The sequence below is a fragment of the Lactuca saligna genome, chromosome 9 (genome assembly GCF_052625555.1).
Source record: "Lactuca saligna cultivar CGN05327 chromosome 9, ASM5262555v1, whole genome shotgun sequence".
In the NCBI taxonomy this organism is placed as follows: domain Eukaryota; kingdom Viridiplantae; phylum Streptophyta; class Magnoliopsida; order Asterales; family Asteraceae; genus Lactuca; species Lactuca saligna.
This window is the reverse complement of record NC_136425.1, coordinates 143,014,471-143,035,156: the sequence shown is the minus strand read 5'-3', so window position 1 is coordinate 143,035,156 and position 20,686 is coordinate 143,014,471.

Below are 20,686 nucleotides of genomic sequence, written 5' to 3'. Positions count from 1 at the left end.
GAGTCTGACCTTGTCCTCCTCAGGACACCGGCTCGTACTGAATGCGTTGGCAACATCAGCCAACCATCTGCTGCTAGCGATGGGGTCCCTAACCCCATGATAATCTGGTGCCCCGCAAGCCCTGAACTCCCGAAATGTCAAGGTACGCGCTCCCAGCAAGGCCATCATCTCAGTACGGAAGGCTCCCAGCCTCTCATCCAAAATCTCCAATATACCCTCCTTGACCGTGCCAAAGATCACAGGAGTCTGAGCTAGAATACTGCGCGTCACCTCGGCTCATATCAACTCTCTCATCCGCTCCTTGAGCTGCTTGGCCCCTAAACCCGAGCCTAATCCCTCTCTGGCGCCTGATCCGCCTGCTAGTCCCACTTGCAATGTCACCATACTGAAACATATAACATAACCATTATCAGAATACTCCTCACTGCCGCGAGACCAAACATACTCACTACTAGGTTCCCGGTCTTGTCTCGGCCTTTCCTGAATCGAGTATGGATCCTCTGCTTTCAGTAGTACAGGCCCATACTACCTTCCACATCTATCCGTACTTTCCTCAGGAACTGCTTTGACTCCACCAGGTCCCTTTTCTACTACTACTGCTCCCAGCACTACCTCATCCTAGGCTTACCCTAGGGAAACCTTTGACTCAACTCAAACCAGTCCTCAGCTGCTGAAGGCCTCCTCGCAATGCCAATTAGCCATCACCTGGACACCATCACATGTAATGAGGCTCAGATAATCCTTCAAGTAAAAGACTCGTTCCTACAACGGTTGGACTCAAACAAGAGTTGCGCAATAGGACCAAATCCAACACTCTGAGATTATTCAACCCTGATCACATGTGATGTGACGTATCCACCTAATGGCTAACTCCCATCACTTAGAATCCCGCTATGCACAAAGCAAGCAGCATTCGGACAAGGGAAAATCTAACCATAACATACTCAAGCAATCATATCCACATAGCAAGAATCTGAACTAGCATGCAACACAACTCATAAACTCAGGCATAACCTAATCAGGCTATCCTACTACTGACTATTCAGCACTATCATGTAGATCAAAAGCACATATAACAGGCACATAAGGCATCCTCCCTAGATCCTTAGTCCTAATCTAGCATGTTGTTCTATTAACTGATAACCAAACCACAAACTTGTATGGGTACTTTGGGGTACTTACTTGAGCTCGGTTGATTGCATGCACCACACCTCTTTTCTCTTTTCAAAGTTCTTTTCTTTCTGAATTCTTTTTACTTTTCTAAAACCATTTTCTTTCTCAAAACTCTTTTTACAAAACTGTCTTTCCATTTTGAAAACTTCCTTACCAATTCCTCAGTTTGAGTTCAGACACACCCGAGAGCATGTCTGAATCCCTCAAACCAAGGCCCTGATACCAACTTGTAACGACCCAAAATTTAAGACCAACAATTTCTTTTAATAAATCATTACTTAAAGTAAAGTCATCATTCCAAAACATAATATGAGTATAAGTTTTCAAAACACATGTTCATTATCAGAGTAAACATTCCCAGGTTGTCTAATCTATAGTGTGAGCCATGCGATCACCCCGAGCTCCTCCCTCCGCTACCGGAAGTACCTGAAACCAAAACTGAAAATCGTAAGCACGAAGCTTAGTGAGTTCCCATCCCTACCGCATACCATGCATAACCACATACTGCACATACTGGGCCACGCCCACTATCTTGGGCCTCGCCCCCTACCTCGGGCCTCGCCCGCTACAATGGCCCCGCCGCTCCAGGCCCCGCCTGGCTTCGAGCCCCGCTCGGATACAGATCTGTTTTACTTAGGCCTCGCCTGTCATAGGGCCTCGCCCGCCAACAACTAATAACACATAAACATTTCACAACACATAACTAACACATACAACTGGTTCTGTCCTAAGGCCTCGCCTATCCTGGGCCTCGCCCATGTCCTGCTACTGATGAGTCATGGGACCCCGTCCACGCTCCTAATGGTAGTGAGGTATGGGCCTAGCCCACTCTCACTCCTGTTCTAGTTCGGGCCTCGCCCCTATTCTGCTACTAATGAGATATGGAACCCCATCCACACTCTGCTATTGGTGAGATGTGGGACCTCGCCCACACTCACCTCCCTACCAGGCACATACATGTATCACACAGACAACAAGTATAAACTATCATATAAACAATTCCTTGGGCACCCGCCCGCTATTACTGGATCTCATCCTGAAAATAATACTAGCATACTGTGCCTAGGGCTAACCCCCAGGTCTTCTACTTATAACTACATGGGCTGACATTATGGCCTTAGACCCATTCACACAAAGGGAAACTCACCTGCACTGGTTGAACTTGCTGATGATCTCACTAGTTGCTGCCCGACAACTCACGAAACTCCTGCTCCCCTTGCTCCCCGAACTACCAATATCAATGCAACACTGAGTCTAACTGACCCCCGAAAGACAACCAAGTCAACCCTGGTCCAAGGTCAAAGTCCTGGTCAAATTCAACCTTCCAGGTCAACCCTACTCGCCGAGTCACCCTACTGACTCGCCGAGTTCAAAATGATAAGATTCCTTCCATTCGCGACTTGACTCGCCGATTCAGTCCATGATTCGCCGAGTCTACCGATTTCTGAGTCCAGACCTGTCCAACTCACTAAGTCTCCACCCGACTCACTGATTCGAGTCTCAACTCGAAGGGTTTGGGGTTTCGCGACCTGACTCGTCGAGTCCAAGAACAGACTCGCAGAGTACAAAGCAATCTTCATATGACTCGACGAGTTGTTCATCCCACTCATCGAGTTTCTCCTCAACTTCATGCTACTCGCCGAGTCCACTCAAAGGACTCGCCGAGTCCCTTTAGTTCTCCTTACATGCAGAGGACTTTAGAGTCATGCATGGACTCCAAACTATAGATCTACCCTTCCCAAGCCTATTCCACACGTAAAGTTGCAAACTTTACATGTAGAGAAGGAGATCTAGGCAAAATATTCCATAAACTAGGGTTTAAGGCCAAGGGGCTTCTAGATCGACTTAATGGCTGATACTTTATGCTTTTCCAGACCATAACACACTTGGATCTGAAGTAGCAACTCCAGATCCGGCTTCTAACCCATAAGGGTGGCTAATCATGGCTTAAAAAGCCCAAAACTCACAACCAAAATAGATCTAAGGGAAGGAAATGACTTAATACCTTCAATACTTCAGAAAGGTTCCACAAACTCCAGATCTGAAGCAAATCCTTGAAGCTTCACTGCTTCCCCTCCTTCTTCTTCCTTCAAATCACCCAAAAATGGCTTGGAAGCTTGAATGCACAACAATGGAGGCTTAGGCTTCGTTTTCTGAACAAGGGAGGCTCTAAGGAACCTTAATGGAGAGAATAAGAAGCTTAAATAGCGCTCAAAGTCCTGGATTTAGGGTTTTCCTCGCACAGACCAGACTCGCCGAGTCCACTTGGCCGACTCGCCGAGTTGGCCACTTACACCTTGAACCGGATCCCGCTCGGAGTCGCCGAGTCACTCCTTGGACTCGCCGAGTCGATCCTTAAAATTTGGGGTTTCATTCCTTTCTCGTCTTTTAAAACTTTGGGTGTTACAGACTATCTTAGACTTAGCCTCTCTCTTTACCATTTGGTCAACCGAGTTGACTATGGCCGATCCCTTTCCATGGGAAAGAGAGAGCTTTACTGTAACAACCCGTTATTTCATGTCAGTAAAGATCGAGTCATGTAACCTCCTTGAGAAAGGAAATAGAATATGAAGTATTCAAAAACTCTATTTGGAGTACACTATGTGGTAGTTATCATCTTAAGGTTTCCAAACATATAAATAACACAAAAATCCGAGTTATAACGAAGAAGTTATACTCATTATAAGTTTTCCAACAAAAACTGGCAATACAAAGTTACGTAAAAACGCAAAGTTTCAATAAAACATTTTCTGACCTTAGGTGTCTAAATGAAAGTGATAGATATCGTTAAACTACAAACATGCATAAAAAGAACGCTCAAATCGGACATCATATGAATAAGTTATGAATTTTTAAAGAAATTCCTTAAACACGTCACTTTAATAAATAAATAATAAAAATAATTTCGGAATTTGCCAACGGAATCTAAATGAAAGTTGTAGATCGTAGTCTCACCTTCGCGGGGATATAAAGAACACCAAAAACGGAGTTCGTATGAGGGAGATATGAATTTTTGAAGTTTGATAATTAATTTATATATAATTTTTATTCAAAATTCAGTATTATCCGAAGAGGAGTCAGCCTAGGGCTATAGTACGCGCCGCGTACCCTAGTACGCCCCGCGTACTGAGAGGCCACGGCCTCGGATCGTCCACGTCGCACGATCCGGAGAACTCGACCCGCTGTCCCATCCGACCCGCTGTCCCATCCGACCTGCGTGCCAGCGACCCGTCCCATCCGACCCGCGAACCCAGGGATCCGTCCCATCCGAAGCCGAGGCAGTCGAGGCCTCGGTCATGCGTGACGTACGCGTACGCGCTGCGTACTAGCGTACGCCCCGCGTACTAGCGTACGCCCCGCGTACTGAGGCAGACCAGCCTCTCTATAAATAGCATACGAAGGTTTCCAAAGAAAGGGCTCATTCTCTCTCATTTCTCTTGCGTTTTTCCTCGTTTTCCGTGCTCGTACTACCCCGAAGCCCTGGTCGCTTCGTACAAGATCCGAAGGTCGATTTTCTCCCGAGGAATCCCGAGATTTCCGAGGAAAATCCATTTCCCGAGACGAAACTCTGCCGTTTTTCCATCTCGCTATCTTCAAGTTGTCAAGTGAGTTCATACCCCTTTCTAACACACTTTAAATACATTTTTAAATACTTTTACACTCTTTTAGGGGGGGAATACAAGTAAACATACGGTTATTATCGTGTATTTTATAAAAGTTTCACTTCACTTATATTATCAAATAAACCACTTGGAACTCATTACTATTATGGAAAACTCTTGTCATACTTTGTGTGCATTAGACTTATACGAAGCATATAATGATCTTTCATTGTTAAATCGTTTTATACATTCTAAAAACTTATGATTTTGCTTTATCAAACATTTTGAAAAAGGATAAACTTTGCATACAAAACTATCACTTTAATATAGACTTAATTGAGAATCCATGAGACGCGTACATCTTCAAACGTTACTTTTCTTTATTAGAAAGTACTGCAGTAAGTCCTGTCTATAACCAGAATCTCCCGCGACGAGAACGTGTCAAATGTGTATAGATCTATACGGGAAGTCATGATCCCGCACCCTGACTGTTAGCTACAGTCCGTCTTTTGGGGTGACAGTTGTCATAGCACTGCGACGCCTGAAGAACGTCGTTACAGGCATATTATGTTTAGTATGGTTATAGAAACTCATCGGATATACAATTATTATGATATTCAGTTTTGATGAGCGAGTAGTTATTAAAACTATTCTTCATCCAACCGGTTCGGTCTTCGCGTAGTTTTATTATATATAAAACTATGACACACTTACGAGAAACGTCGGTTTCTTGCAAATTTTCGGTCTTAGAGACTGGCATTATGTGTGAGGAAAATAAGAGTTTTTCCTGCATATAAACCAAACAACTAATAGGAAAATAAGGGATTTTCCCGGTGCAATCATTTACAACTTATAACATGAACAACTATATACATCTCATACTTTTATAAGAAAATAAGGGTTTTTCTTGGAAAACACAACAAATCGTATTTCAACTATTAAGGAAAATATGGGATTTTCTGGAGCTAATGCATTCATTTCCAACACCACAAATCACAACTCTTTACATTTTGAAACGCTACGTTTACTGGAAAACATACACCCATTTTGGAATGGCATCCAATTTTTCTAAACTACTTATGGACTCACCAACTTAATTGTTGACACTTTTTCTTTGAAATAACTTGTATTCTCAGGAAATCGCTAAGCAGGTTGGGAATCAACTTTTGGGATTAACGCGCTGGCGTTAAATTACTTCATTTTGAATGATGTTTATGTACCTTTATTTTGAACATGTAATGAATACAACTATGTAAACATCTTGCAAACTTATTATCTATGGTGGTGTGTACTTTCCTTTCTATGAACTGTTATGATATTGAACATGACGTCCTCCGCCCCCGAACGTTTCCGCCGTTCTGGTTTGGGGGTGTGACAGATTGGTATCAGAGCATTGTTTATAGGGAATTAAGTATATCAAAACCATTTCTTTTTGGTATACAACTATAAACTCAACTGGGTAAAAACACTCTGAGTAAGAGTCATACTTTTAAAAAAATTTTAATTTTTATTTAGTTTTTGTAAAGTAGGCATGCATTCATTTCATATCAACAACATGGTCATTATCATAATTAAAACAATATTGAAGTATTATATATCGGTTGTGCAGTGCAGGTATGCCTTGGGACATGTAATCGGAACTGGGAAGGATATAGCCTGATCAACTATATTTGTCCAAGAGCCAACTAAACATATGCCAAGGAGTGTCTGTAATGGACAACAAATTTTAAAATTTCCAAAAGCATAAAGAATATTGAGGGTGTATTCGAGTGCCGTCAACCATTAAACTCGAGAGTAAGTTTCATGTGCTCTAACTTATAGTAAACTTTTAACCCTATTCTCGTACAGTCTAAATGGCGGGATTCCATCACCCCAATGACCCCTACTACCCCAACCAAGGTAATGGTGGGTGGATCGAAGCAGACTCTGAAGAAGACGAAGAGCCTATAGATTTGGAGGCAGGGGATGACTCTGGCACGGATTCGGAGCCAGAAATTATAAATCCACCAGTCCTACAACCTCCCGTCCACGTGAGGAATTTCCAAGGACCCACTCCAGTGTGGGGAAGTCACCTCCATCATTGGAGCCAACAACAAAGCTTACGCCCTCCTTACGGCATGTGCCGAGACTTCTATGATGTGAGAGGCGGGGGATCAGCCGATCGCGCACTTCCGGTCATGGTTGGCAAACTCGCCAACCAGTGCTATCAATCTGGAGTGCAAGCCAACCGAATCCGAGAGATCAATGTGGATGTGCAAATTCACACGGCCGATATCAACCGCCTAGAGTTGATGCAGAACGACATCCACATTCGCGCCGAAGCGTTCCAAGCACAAGAAAACGCGGCCTTCGCAGAATTAAGAGAACAACAAGCTGCGTTTGATAGACGCCTCATGGGGTCAAAGCAGTCCGACACAGAGTCGAGCTCTAAACGCAAGGCACACCGCAAGTAGTACTTGCCCAACTCTCAAATTTTGTTATAAACTAGGACTTCGGATAAAAGTATTACTTTCTTTAAAAATTTTCCGTAACCAGAGGCCTTTAGAGAGGCCAAGAAATTTTGTCTAGACCCCGCTGTAACACAACTATATGTTTAATATATATAAGGGTATACCGCTTTTCTTACCGTTGTTAATCATGCGCAAATAGTTCGATTCATTGGTGCATCTATTCAAACTTTACTTTCAAGCTTAAAACATTGTGTCAGTTAAACTCAACTTCCTAGAACTATTAGAAGTTCATTCAATATCATTCAACTTTGAACTGCCAAAACTTATAATTTTCTTCCATATTTTTCTTTTGGCAGCAAGATGCCTCCTCGTCCAAACCTAAGGCCCAGGCCGGGCACGGCACCACCACCACCTCCACCACCAGCTTATGATCCGGCCATGGTTCAGGCTGCTATCACAGCAGCAGTAACTGCAGCCCTCTCGCAAATAAACTCCCAAGGGAATGGAGGGGCGGGAAGCAGCACGAATCATCCAAATCATGGCACTGGTCATGGCCAAGGAAGAGAATGTACCTACAAGGAGTTCTCTAACGCTAAGCCAAAAACTTTTAATGGAACAGGAGGAGTCATTGCACTAATGCAATGGTTCGAAAAGACCGAAACGGTCTTCGAGATCTGCTCATGCCTAGAAGCAAGCAAAGTCAAGTTCGCTGCCTGCACCTTTGTAGATCGAGCCCTCACTTGGTGGAAAAGCCATGTGAATTCAGTGACGCTCACTGTCGCCAACGCCATGAGTTGGGACAACCTAAAGGTTCTACTACTGGAAGAATATTGCCCAAGGGGCGAAGTACAAAAGCTTGAGCAGGAGCTCTGGAATCTGAAAATGACTGGGTCTGACCTAATCACCTACACCGCTAGGTTCAACGACCTCGCTGCACTGTGCCCTACCATGGTCAACCCAGAATCAAAGAAGGTTGAAAGGTACATTTGGGGGTTGTCACCCCAGATTCAAGGGCATGTCCTAGCTTCCGGCCCTGCTACCTACAACAGCGCTAAGAGCCTGGCCCAGCGACTCATCGACCACGGAGTAAAACCCGGTATCATTTCGACAACTGCAAATCCACCTAGGGAAACTCAGGGCCAGAGTAAGACTTGGAACAAAAGGAGGGGACAAACTCTCCAGGAAAACCCCAGGAAACAACAAGTGATAGCGACACACGCTATTACTGTACCTACGAACCCTGCCCCCACAAGCTCATACATTGGGAAACTTCCTAAATGCAACCGATGCAGTTTCCACCACCACGGTCCTTGCTCCAATCTTCAATGCACCAACTGTAATAAAAAGGGACATACAGCCCGCTATTGCAAAGGGCCAATCCAACCATCCGTTCCCACCACTAATAACGGGGTAAACCGCGCCTGCTTCGAGTGCGGAGACACAGGGCACTACCGCAAGTACTGCCCAAGGGTAAACAACTGGAATACCGGTGGAAGGGGCCGAGTTTTCGCAATGGGACAGGATGAAGCCATTGCGGACCCTACAGTTGTTACGGGTACGTTCCTTCTCGATAACTCGTATGCATGCATTTTGTTTGATAGTGGCGCGGAAAGGAGTTTTGTGAGTCACGGCTTTAAAGGCCTGCTGAAATCAATACCACAGTCATTGAGTGAACCCTTCATAGTAGAAATGGCCAACGGAAAAACCGAAGGCACTAAGGAGATATACTTAAACTGCACCCTAACTTTAAATGATCATCCATTCTCAATCAACCTCATGCCAGTCTCGATTAAGAGTTTTGATGTCATCATTGGCATGGATTGGCTGAGTTCTCATCATGCGGACATTCTATGTTACGATAAGGCCGTTCGCCTTAATCTGCCAACCGGTGAAACTTTCGTTATCTTGGGCGACAAACCAAGTACCACTCTTCGTATCATCTCAAGTATCCAAGCTCAGAAATGCCTACGCAAGGAGTGTCACGCGTTCTTGGCACATGTTGTGGATGTGAAACGCAAAGTCCAAGATATCAAGAGTGTGCCCGACGTACGCGATTTTCCTGATGTTTTTCCCGAGGACCTTCCAGGAATACCACCTGCGAGGCAAGTGGAGTTCCGAATCGATCTGGTTCCCGGGGCTACCCCAGTAGCCAAAGCACCCTATCGATTAGCCCCGGCAGAAATGCAAGAGCTATCCAGCCAACTGAATGAACTACTGGGAAAAGGATTCATCAGACCGAGCTTCTCACCATGGGGAGCACCTGTACTGTTCGTGAAAAAGAAGGATGGATCATTCAGAATGTGCATCGACTACCGAGAACTCAACAAACTTACCATCAAGAACCGATACCCCCTACCCCGAATCGATGACTTGTTCGACCAACTTCAAGGAGCCAATTACTTCTCCAAGATCGATCTGAGGTCGGGATATCACCAGCTGCGAGTCCTGGAGAGTGATATCTCCAAGACGGCTTTCCGAACACGATACGGACATTACGAATTCGTAGTGATGCCGTTCGGGCTAACCAATGCCCCGGCCATATTCATGGATCTAATGAATCGGGTATGTCGTCCATTCTTGGATAAATTCGTGATAGTATTCATAGACGACATACTCATTTATTCAAAGAATAAGGAAGAGCATGGTCAACATTTGAGGCAAGTGCTAGAGACGTTACGGACTGAGAGATTGTATGCAAAATTCTCAAAATGTGAATTTTGGATTAGAAAGGTGGACTTTCTCGGTCACGTGGTCAGCAAGGAAGGGATCCACGTGGATCCATCAAAAATTAAGGCTATCAAAAACTGGTCGGCGCCAACTACACCAACAGAAATTCGCCAATTCCTAGGCCTGGCTGGTTATTATCGACGGTTCATCCAGAATTTCTCCAGCATCGCAAAGCCTCTTACCGCCTTAACCCAGAAAGGTGTGACCTACAATTGGGGAGAAAAGCAAGATTCTGCATTTCAGACTTTGAAACAGGCCCTTTGCAGTGCGCCCATCCTTTCTCTCCCAGAAGGGACCGAAGATTTTGTAGTATATTGTGACGCTTCGAAGCAAGGGCTGGGCTGTGTACTAATGCAGAGGGGAAAGGTTATTGCATATGCCTCACGACAACTAAAAACGCATGAGGTCAATTACACCACTCATGATTTAGAGCTTGGGGCGGTGGTCTTCGCTCTTAAAATCTGGAGACACTACCTATATGGTACCAAATGCACTATCTTTACAGACCACAAGAGCCTACAACACATCTTCAACCAGAAGGAGTTGAACATGAGGCAGCGACGTTGGGTCGAATTACTCAACGACTACGAATGTGAGATTCGCTATCACCCAGGAAAGGCTAATGTCGTGGCAGATGCCCTTAGCCGTAAGGAGTACTCTGGCAGAAGAGTGAAGTCATTAGCCATGTCAATCCATTCGCACCTGTCGACACAGGTCAAGGAAGCTCAGATAGAGGCCCTAAAACCCGACAACGTGACAAGTGAAACCCTTAGGGGGATGGACAAGAATTTAGAAATCAAGAGTGACGGAGCACGCTACCTCATGAACCGAATATGGACGCCCAAGTTTGGTGGACTTAGAGAGGTAGTTATGAACGAGGCACACAAGACTCCATACTCCGTACACCCCGGTTCAGACAAGATGTATCAAGATCTCAAACAACTCTACTGGTGGCCAAACATGAAAGCAGAGGTCGCTACATATGTGAGCAAGTGTTTGACTTGCGCCAAGATCAAAATAGAACACCAGAAACCCTCAGGACTACTCCAACAACCTGAAATTCCTGAGTGGAAATGGGAGCAGATTTCCATGGACTTCATAACGAAACTGCCCAAAGCTCAGGGTGGCCAAGATACTATTTGGGTAATCGTCGATAGATTAACCAAGTCCGCTCATTTCCTACCGATCAAGGAAACTGATAAAATGGAAAAGCTATCGAGAATCTACATCCGAGAGATCGTACGACTCCATGGAGTGCCAATGTCTATCATCTCGGATAGAGACAGCAGATTCACGTCTAGGTTCTGGCAATCATTGCAAAAATCCATGGGAACAAGATTGGACATGAGTACAGCCTATCACCCCCAAACTGACGGACAGAGCGAAAGAACGATCCAAACCTTGGAAGACATGTTGCGAGCATGTGTAATCGACTTTGGTAAAGCATGGGATGTTCACTTACCTTTGGTTGAGTTCTCTTATAACAATAGTTATCATACCAGTATCAATGCTGCTCCATTTGAAGCCCTTTACGGCCGTAAGTGCAGATCACCTCTGTGCTGGACGGAAGTAGGCGACACCCAACTAGCAAAAGGTCTAGTCCCTGATAGCACCCTCACTGGTCCAGAGATCATCAGAGAAACTACTGAAAAGATCGTGCAAATACGAGAGCGACTGAGATCCTCGAGGGATAGACAAAAGAGCTACGCCGACAAAAGACGTAAACCATTGGAATTCCAGACTAGCGATCGGGTACTACTGAAAGTCTCACCCTGGAAGGGAATGATACGCTTTGGAAAGCGTGGGAAGCTGAATCCTAGGTACATTGGACCCTTCGAAATCATTTCAAGGGTTGGTCCAGTAGCCTACAAACTCCAACTTCCAATAGAGCTTAACAAAGTACATCTAGTATTCCACGTATCAAACCTGAAGAAGTGTCTGTCCGATGAAACACTTGTAATTCCACTCGATGAGATTGAACTAAATGAAAATCTTAACTTTGTGGAAGAACCCGTCGAGATCATGGATAGGGAAATTAAACGAACTAAACAGAGTCGCATTCCAATAGTAAAGGTCCGATGGAATGCTAAGAGGGGACCGGAGTTCACGTGGAAATGAGAGGATCAAATGCAACAGAAGTATCCACATCTCTTCCCCAGCCCCTAAGACTCTTCTTTTGTATTAAAAATTTCGGGACGAAATTCCCTCTAACGGGGGGATGATGTAACAACCCGTTATTTCATGTCAGTAAAGATCGAGTCATGTAACCTCCTTGAGAAAGGAAATAGAATATGAAGTATTCAAAAACTCTATTTGGAGTACACTATGTGGTAGTTATCATCTTAAGGTTTCCAAACATATAAATAACACAAAAATCCGAGTTATAACGAAGAAGTTATACTCATTATAAGTTTTCCGACAAAAACCGACAATACAAAGTTACGTAAAAACGCAAAGTTTCAATAAAACATTTTCTGACCTTAGGTGTCTAAATGAAAGTGATAGATATCGTTAAACTACAAACATGCATAAAAAGAACGCTCAAATCGGACATCATATGAATAAGTTATGAATTTTTAAAGAAATTCCTTAAACACGTCACTTTAATAAATAAATAATAAAAATAATTTCGGAATTTGCCAACGGAATCTAAATGAAAGTTGTAGATCGTAGTCTCACCTTCGCGGGGATATAAAGAACACCAAAAACGGAGTTCGTATGAGGGAGATATGAATTTTTGAAGTTTGATAATTAATTTATATATAATTTTTATTCAAAATTCGGTATTATCCGAAGAGGAGTCAGCCTAGGGCTATAGTACGCGCCGCGTACCCTAGTACGCCCCGCGTACTGAGAGGCCACGGCCTCGGATCATCCACGTCGCACGATCCGGAGAACCCGACCCGCTGTCCCATCCGACCCGCGTGCCAGCGACCCGTCCCATCCGACCCGCGAACCCAGGGATCCGTCCCATCCGAAGCCGAGGCAGTCGAGGCCTCGGTCATGCGTGACGTACGCGTACGCGCTGCGTACTAACGTACGCCCCGCGTACTGAGGCAGACCAGCCTCTCTATAAATAGCATACGAAGGTTTCCAAAGAAAGGGCTCATTCTCTCTCATTTCTCTTGCGTTTTTCCTCGTTTTCCGTGCTCGTACTACCCCGAAGCCCTGGTCGCTTCGTACAAGATCCGAAGGTCGATTTTCTCCCGAGGAATCCCGAGATTTCCGAGGAAAATCCATTTCCCGAGACGAAACTCTGCCGTTTTTCCATCTCGCTATCTTCAAGTTGTCAAGTGAGTTCATACCCCTTTCTAACACACTTTAAATACATTTTTAAATACTTTTACACTCTTTTAGGGGGGGAATACAAGTAAACATACGGTTATTATCGTGTATTTTATAAAAGTTTCACTTCACTTATATTATCAAATAAACCACTTGGAACTCATTACTATTATGGAAAACTCTTGTCATACTTTGTGTGCATTAGACTTATACGAAGCATATAATGATCTTTCATTGTTAAATCGTTTTATACATTCTAAAAACTTATGATTTTGCTTTATCAAACATTTTGAAAAAGGATAAACTTTGCATACAAAACTATCACTTTAATATAGACTTAATTGAGAATCCATGAGATGCGTACATCTTCAAACGTTACTTTTCTTTATTAGAAAGTACTGCAGTAAGTCCTGTCTATAACCAGAATCTCCCGCGACGAGAACGTGTCAAATGTGTATAGATCTATACGGGAAGTCATGATCCCGCACCCTGACTGTTAGCTACAGTCCGTCTTTTGGGGTGACAGTTGTCATAGCACTGCGACGCCTGAAGAACGTCGTTACAGGCATATTATGTTTAGTATGGTTATAGAAACTCATCGGATATACAATTATTATGATATTCAGTTTTGATGAGCGAGTAGTTATTAAAACTATTCTTCATCCAACCGGTTCGGTCTTCGCGTAGTTTTATTATATATAAAACTATGACACACTTACGAGAAACGTCGGTTTCTTGCAAATTTTCGGTCTTAGAGACTGGCATTATGTGTGAGGAAAATAAGAGTTTTTCCTGCATATAAACCAAACAACTAATAGGAAAATAAGGGATTTTCCCGGTGCAATCATTTACAACTTATAACATGAACAACTATATACATCTCATACTTTTATAAGAAAATAAGGGTTTTTCTTGGAAAACACAACAAATCGTATTTCAACTATTAAGGAAAATATGGGATTTTCTGGAGCTAATGCATTCATTTCCAACACCACAAATCACAACTCTTTACATTTTGAAACGCTACGTTTACTGGAAAACATACACCCATTTTGGAATGGCATCCAATTTTTCTAAACTACTTATGGACTCACCAACTTAATTGTTGACACTTTTTCTTTGAAATAACTTGTATTCTCAGGAAATCGCTAAGCAGGTTGGGAATCAACTTTTGGGATTAACGCGCTTGCGTTATTAATTTCTCGGGTTTGGGGCCTATTTAAAGGGCCCTATGACCGTCATTTGTGCTCACCAGCCCCCAGAGTGAAACCCTAGTGCATTTGAGCGTGTGGAGTGAGAGAAGGAGCCATTATCAACCTTGGAGGTGTTGTTTAGCAAGGGAAAGGAAGTTTTAGCCAAGAGGAAGCAAGAGGAACAACTTCCTGAAGATTTGAGGTCCAGAACATCATATTTGAGGTACCGTTTTCGAACCCTTTTCTGTTGAGGTGATGTTCATGTTGATTTAGGGTTTGTTGATCCCTTTTGTGGCTAGATCTAGTTCCCATTTGGTCCCTTAAGCGAGTTAGGTTCTGGATATGGACCCTTGGAGGTCCAGAATGTCCCTTTGTCCAAGGTTTTTATGAATCCATGGAGGTTTTAGTTTAGGATCTTTGTCTTTGACGTCAAAACATCATTTATGAGTCATTAGGTGTGATATGAATGCTAAGACATGAACTTTACGTGATAAATAAGCTTGGAAGTACTGGATCTATGAGTTAGTGGAATAGATCTTACCTCAGAAGGTCGTTTGGGGTTGTGCATGGAATGCACTCGTCGAGTCTATTGGAAGACTCGACGAGTTGGTGCGGGTTGTTCATAGATTTCGAACCAGGGCTTGAGTAATCGAGTTGGGTGAGTGACTCGGTGAGTCGGAAGGGACTCAGAGGAAATGGGGTCCTCGTAGGGACTCGGCGAGTCCACACCAGACTCGGCGAGTCGGGGTTGACCATTGACCATTGACCAGAGTTGACCGGTGTTGACTTGATAGAGTTAGTCAACCTTAATTTGGAAATGTTAATTAGAGATGTATTGTGTTATAGAAGGACTATAGCTCGGGAGATTGAGCACTAGTGATTTCAGGGATTTACGAGTTACCGAGATACGCGAGGTGAGTCTTCTTACTATACTTTACCTTGAGTAGGTAAATAGAGTTATGTGATACAGTGTTTTATATATATTGTTTGTTGTACTGCATTCTTCTATGTGATTTATGCTGTGCATGCTTGCAGAGTTAGAACGTGAGGGTTCACAGAGTTTGGGTGCACGGACCCACTGAGTTATAGCCTTGAGTGGCTAATATGTTTTATATGTGGTATTTTGGGGGAACTCACTAAGCTTTGTGCTTATAGTGTTTTGTGTTATGTGTTTCAGGTACTAGTGAGGATCGCGAGAAGGCGCCGGCTTGATCAGTACACACACAGGATTTTATGATACGAGATCTTGGGATATTGTTATATGTTATACATTGAGTTTCAAACAATGATGTTTTTATGATTTACAAATGAATTATGTTTTTATAAATGCGAAAAATTGTTTTGGAAATTTACGGTGTTACAAGTTGGTATCAGAGCCTTGGTTTGAAGAATTCGGGTACACCTTTGGGAGTATTTGAACTCAAACTGAGGATTTGGAAAATATTTTCAAAAGAGAACCAAATTTTCTAAAAGAAGTAAAAGATTTTTAGAGAAACACAGAGCAGAAACGTGTGTACGATCAGTCAGCGCCCGAACGGTGATTTCCGAAAATACCCTTATATTATATGTTTATGAGATTGATACGATGTATCCTCTTGCTAGAGTGGGCTAGGTATTCCTATTAGAACTAGAGTGCCCTGATTTGTGATGCTTTAGCCTAGGGAGATGTGAGTTGCTATGAGATGCTTGAGAGTGGATAGGTAGCAGCGAGGAGCTTATGAGAGATCTGTTAGAGAGTGGATTATGCATAGTAGAGTACTTGGGATTTGGGATCCGAAGAGGAGGACTTGGGGTGTATACTGACACGATGCGGACAGTAGTATTGGGCCCGTACTACTGAAAACACCGGGTCGGTGTATAGTCCAAGTAAGAATATTTGGGATGCCAGGGATCAAGGAGGGATGAGTTATCGAGTGCGAGTATACTCGAGTAAATTTCTAATATATCGTATGTTGTATTTCAGAGGTAGATCATGGTGAGGACACGCCTTATGCCAGAGAGCAGTGGGGCTAGTGATGAGGATATCCGCCGGATCATCCTTGAGGAGGTGGCTGCGGCCATCAGGGCAGAGATACCAGAGATGTTCGGGTCTATTAAGACCACGTTATTGAGACTTTTGACGAGCGTTATGCTTCTCTTTCTGAGGCTGCTGTTGCAGCAGCCACCACAGCTGTTGCTGCTGCGATGCCGTAGGGTGGTGATGCATTGCTGTTCCGAGAGTTCAGCAACACGAAGCCACCAGAGTTTGATGGGACGCAGGATCTGATTGCGGCGATGAGATGGGTGTTTGATATTGAGGGTTATTTCTACACATGCTCGTGCCCGGAGCACTTGAGGGTTCGATTTGCACTGAACCAGCTTCGCCTGGGGGCGAAGGACTGGTGGAAGTTCACGACAGCACACTATTCTCCAGCAGAGCTTGCTGCGGTGACCTGGAAGAGGTTCACCACCATGTTTCGTGATGAGTACGTTCCTCCAGTGGAACGGGATTGGTTGACACAAGAGTTTTTTACCCTCAAACAGGGTACAGAGTCCGTTACGGTTATCACTAGGATGTTTCATGAGAGGGAGATGTTCTGCCTTGAGCACGTGTCATCTAAGCAGGCACGTATGAGCCGTTATTTGAGTATTTTGCGGAGGGATATTTGGGATTTCGTGGCGAAATCCTCGTACCGGACATTTACCGAGCTTCAGGCGAATGTACGGAAGAGGGAGATCGAGCTAGAGACTCAAGCGAGGAAGGATGTGGAGTCTCAGGGGAGGGATCGGCGACCGGCACAATCTCAGCCAGCAGCCAAGCGGGCCAAGCCCGCTGATACCACAACAGGGAGCTAGAAGGACCGCACTTGTGGCAAGTGCGGAAAGGGTCATGATGGAGTTTGTAGAGCTGTATCTTGCTACAAGTGTGGCAACGAGGGGCATATGGCCAAGGACTGCCCCAAGGGGTTTGCAGTGTGTTTCCACTGCAATCAGACCGGACACCAGAAGGCAGAGTGTCAGCAGTTGTAGGGATCAGCTCAGGGAGCACCTCAGGGATCTGCCCATGCCGCCATCAGAGCTACCGAGAGTCGGCTAGTGAAGGCCGAGGCACTGAAGACACGAGGGAGAGCCTTCCAGTTGACCGTGGAAGAGGTCCGCGCAGCACCCGATGTCGTGGTTGGTATGTATTCTTTCATGTAATTATTTAATGTTTAAGATTTAATGCTTATATTATGATATGCGTAGGTACTTTTCTTGTGAATTCTGTACCTGCTTTGGTGTTATTTGACTCGGGTGCGAGTCGATCTTTTGTATCGTTGGCTTTCAGTCGGCACATCAACATTAGTCGAGAGGCATTGAGTCAACCTCTGAGAGTTTCCATCGCCGACGAGAGAGCAGTATATGCCACAGAGGTGATTCGAGGATGTGTACTCGAGATTTTCGGTGTAGAGTTTCCTATTGATTTGGTCCCGATTGCGATGGGGGATGTCTGTGTCATCGTAGGCATGGATTAGTTGAGCAGATTTGGAAGGGTTATTGACTACGAGCGGCAGCTGGTGACCATACGAGACCCTAGTGGGGGAGTTCTTACGGTGTACGGCGAGGGTATACGTTCTGGGTCAACACACTGTTCGGCCGCTAGAGCGAGGCAGTGTCTACAGCAGGGCTGTAAGGGATTTGTGGCGTACGTCATGGATACACGGATTGATTCAGAGAGACCGAGGTCAGTTGAGGAGGTTCCGATAATGCGTGAGTTCCCGGATGTATTTCCATAGGAGTTACCGGGTGTGCCTCCCGTGAGGCAAGTAGAGTTCAGTATCGATTTGGTTCCCGGGGTCGCGCCTATCGCCAAGGTGCCTTATCGCCTTGCACCTCCAGAGATGCAAGAGTTATCCTCGCAGCTTCAGGAGCTGCTGGGAAAGGGATTTATTCGGCCGAGCAGCTCGCCGTTGGGAGCGCCTATTCTTTTCGTCAAGAAGAAGGATGGTTCACACCGGATGTACATTGATTATCGGGAGTTGAACAAGCTGACGGTCAAGAACCGTTACCCGTTGCCGAGGATCGATGATTTGTTCGATCAGCTACAGGGAGCATCTTGGTTCTCGAAGATCGATTTGAGGTCTGGATATCATCAGGTAAGGGTGCGAGATGAGGACATCCAGAAGACATCGTTCATGACGCGTTATGGGCATTACGAGTTTGTGGTGATGCCTTTCGGGCTCACCAATGCCCCAGCAGTGTTCATGGATCTCATGAATCGAGTGTGCAGGCCGATGTTGGATCGGTCGGTGATCGTATTCATCGACGACCTTTTGGTATATTCGAGGTCTAGAGAGCAGCATGAGGAGCATTTGAGGGAGATCCTCGGAGTTCTGAGATCGGAGAGGCTTTATGCCAAATTCTCCAAGTGTGATTTCTGGTTGCGAGAGGTCCAGTTCCTAGGGCATCTCGTTAACCAGAAAGGGATATTGGTCGACCCAGCCAAAGTTGAGGCAGTGATGAGTTGGGAGGTGCCGAAATCTCCTTCTGAGATCAGGAGTTTTCTAGGTCTGGCCGGTTATTATCGGAGGTTCATCAGGGATTTCTCCAAGATTGCTGTTCCACTCACCAGATTGACCTGGAAGGGTGTAGTGTTTAGCTGGGGCCTCGAGCAGCAGGCCTCATTTCAGACTCTTCGCCAGAGATTATGTGAAGCCCCAGTATTAGCCCTCCCGGAGGGAATAGAGGACTTTGTGGTATACTGTGATGCGTCAATCTTGGGGTTGGGAGCGATGCTGATGCAGAGAGGGCATGTGATAGCATACGCATCGAGGTAGCTGAAGCCTCATGAGACGAGGTATCCCACCCATGATCTAGAGTTGGGGGCAGTGGTGTTCACCCTCAAGATTTGGCGTCACTATCTGTACGGGGTTCAGTGTACGATATACACAGACCATAAAAGCCTGAAGTATTTAATGGATCAGTCTAACCTAAATATGCGGCAGAGGAGGTGGTTGGATGTGGTCAAGGATTATGATTGTGAGATCCTGTACCATCCGGGCAAGGCTAATGTCGTAGCCGATGCACTGAGTCGCAGGGCGGAGAGCGCCCCATTGCGAGATGTATGTTTGCGAGTGACCGTGATGGCTTCGGTGTTGGATACCATTCGTGGAGCACAGGATGAGGCCGTGAGGTCGGAGAACCAGAAGAGAGAATGAGTTGTTGGGGGTGGTATCGGAGTTCGTTACCGATGGTCGGGGGCTTATGACATTTCAAGTGTGTATATGGGTGTCGTTTGTGGAAGGGACGCGTACCATTTTGATGGAAGAGGCTCATCGGTCGAAATTCTCGATCCATCTTGGGGCCACTAAGATGTATTTAGACTTGAGAAGAGAGTATTGGTGGCCCTGTATGAAGAGGGATGTTGCGTGGTTTGTTGAGAGGTGCTTAACCTGCCGTAAGGTTAAGGCCGAACACCAGAGACCGCATGGTAAGTTACAACCGTTGGAGGTTCCCGAATGGAAGTGGGAACAGATCACCATGGATTTTATCACCAAGTTGCCGAGGACTGCTAGGGGTGTCGATGCAATTTGGGTGATTGTGGACAAGTTGACGAAGAGTGCTCACTTCCTTGCCATCAGTGAGAGCTCTTCTGCTGAGAGGTTGGCAGAATTGTACGTGAGAGAGGTGGTATTGGGACATGGGGTGCCAATCTCAATTGTTTCAGATTGAGATGTGCGTTTCACTTCCAGATTTTGGAAGAAATTCCATGAGGAGTTGGATACGAGGTTGCATTTTAGTACCGCATACCACCCGCAGACTGACGGACAGAGTGAGCGGACGATTTAAACGCTCAAGGACATGCTTCGAGCATGTGTGCCAGATTTCGGTGGAAGTTGGGACACGTATTTTCCATTAGCGGAGTTTTCCTACACCAACAGCCATCATTCGAGCATTGGTATGCCACCCTTTGAGATGTTGTATGGGAGGAGGTGTCGGACCCCCATTTGCTGGGGAGAAGTAGGGCAGCGTGTGATGGGAAGTACAGAGATTGTGCTGCAGAAGACAGAGCAGATACAGCGAGTCAGACAGAGATTGTTGACCGCTCAGATCCGCCAGAAGAGTTATGCTGATAGACGACGATCCGAGCTTGAGTTCCAGGTCGGTGACTATGTTCTCCTGAAGGTATCTCCTTGAAAAGGAGTGATTCGATTCAGGAAGAGGGGCAAGCTAGGGCCCCGATATATCGGGCCGTTCAGAGTAATCGCGAGGGTGGGCAAGGTAGTGTATCGCTTGG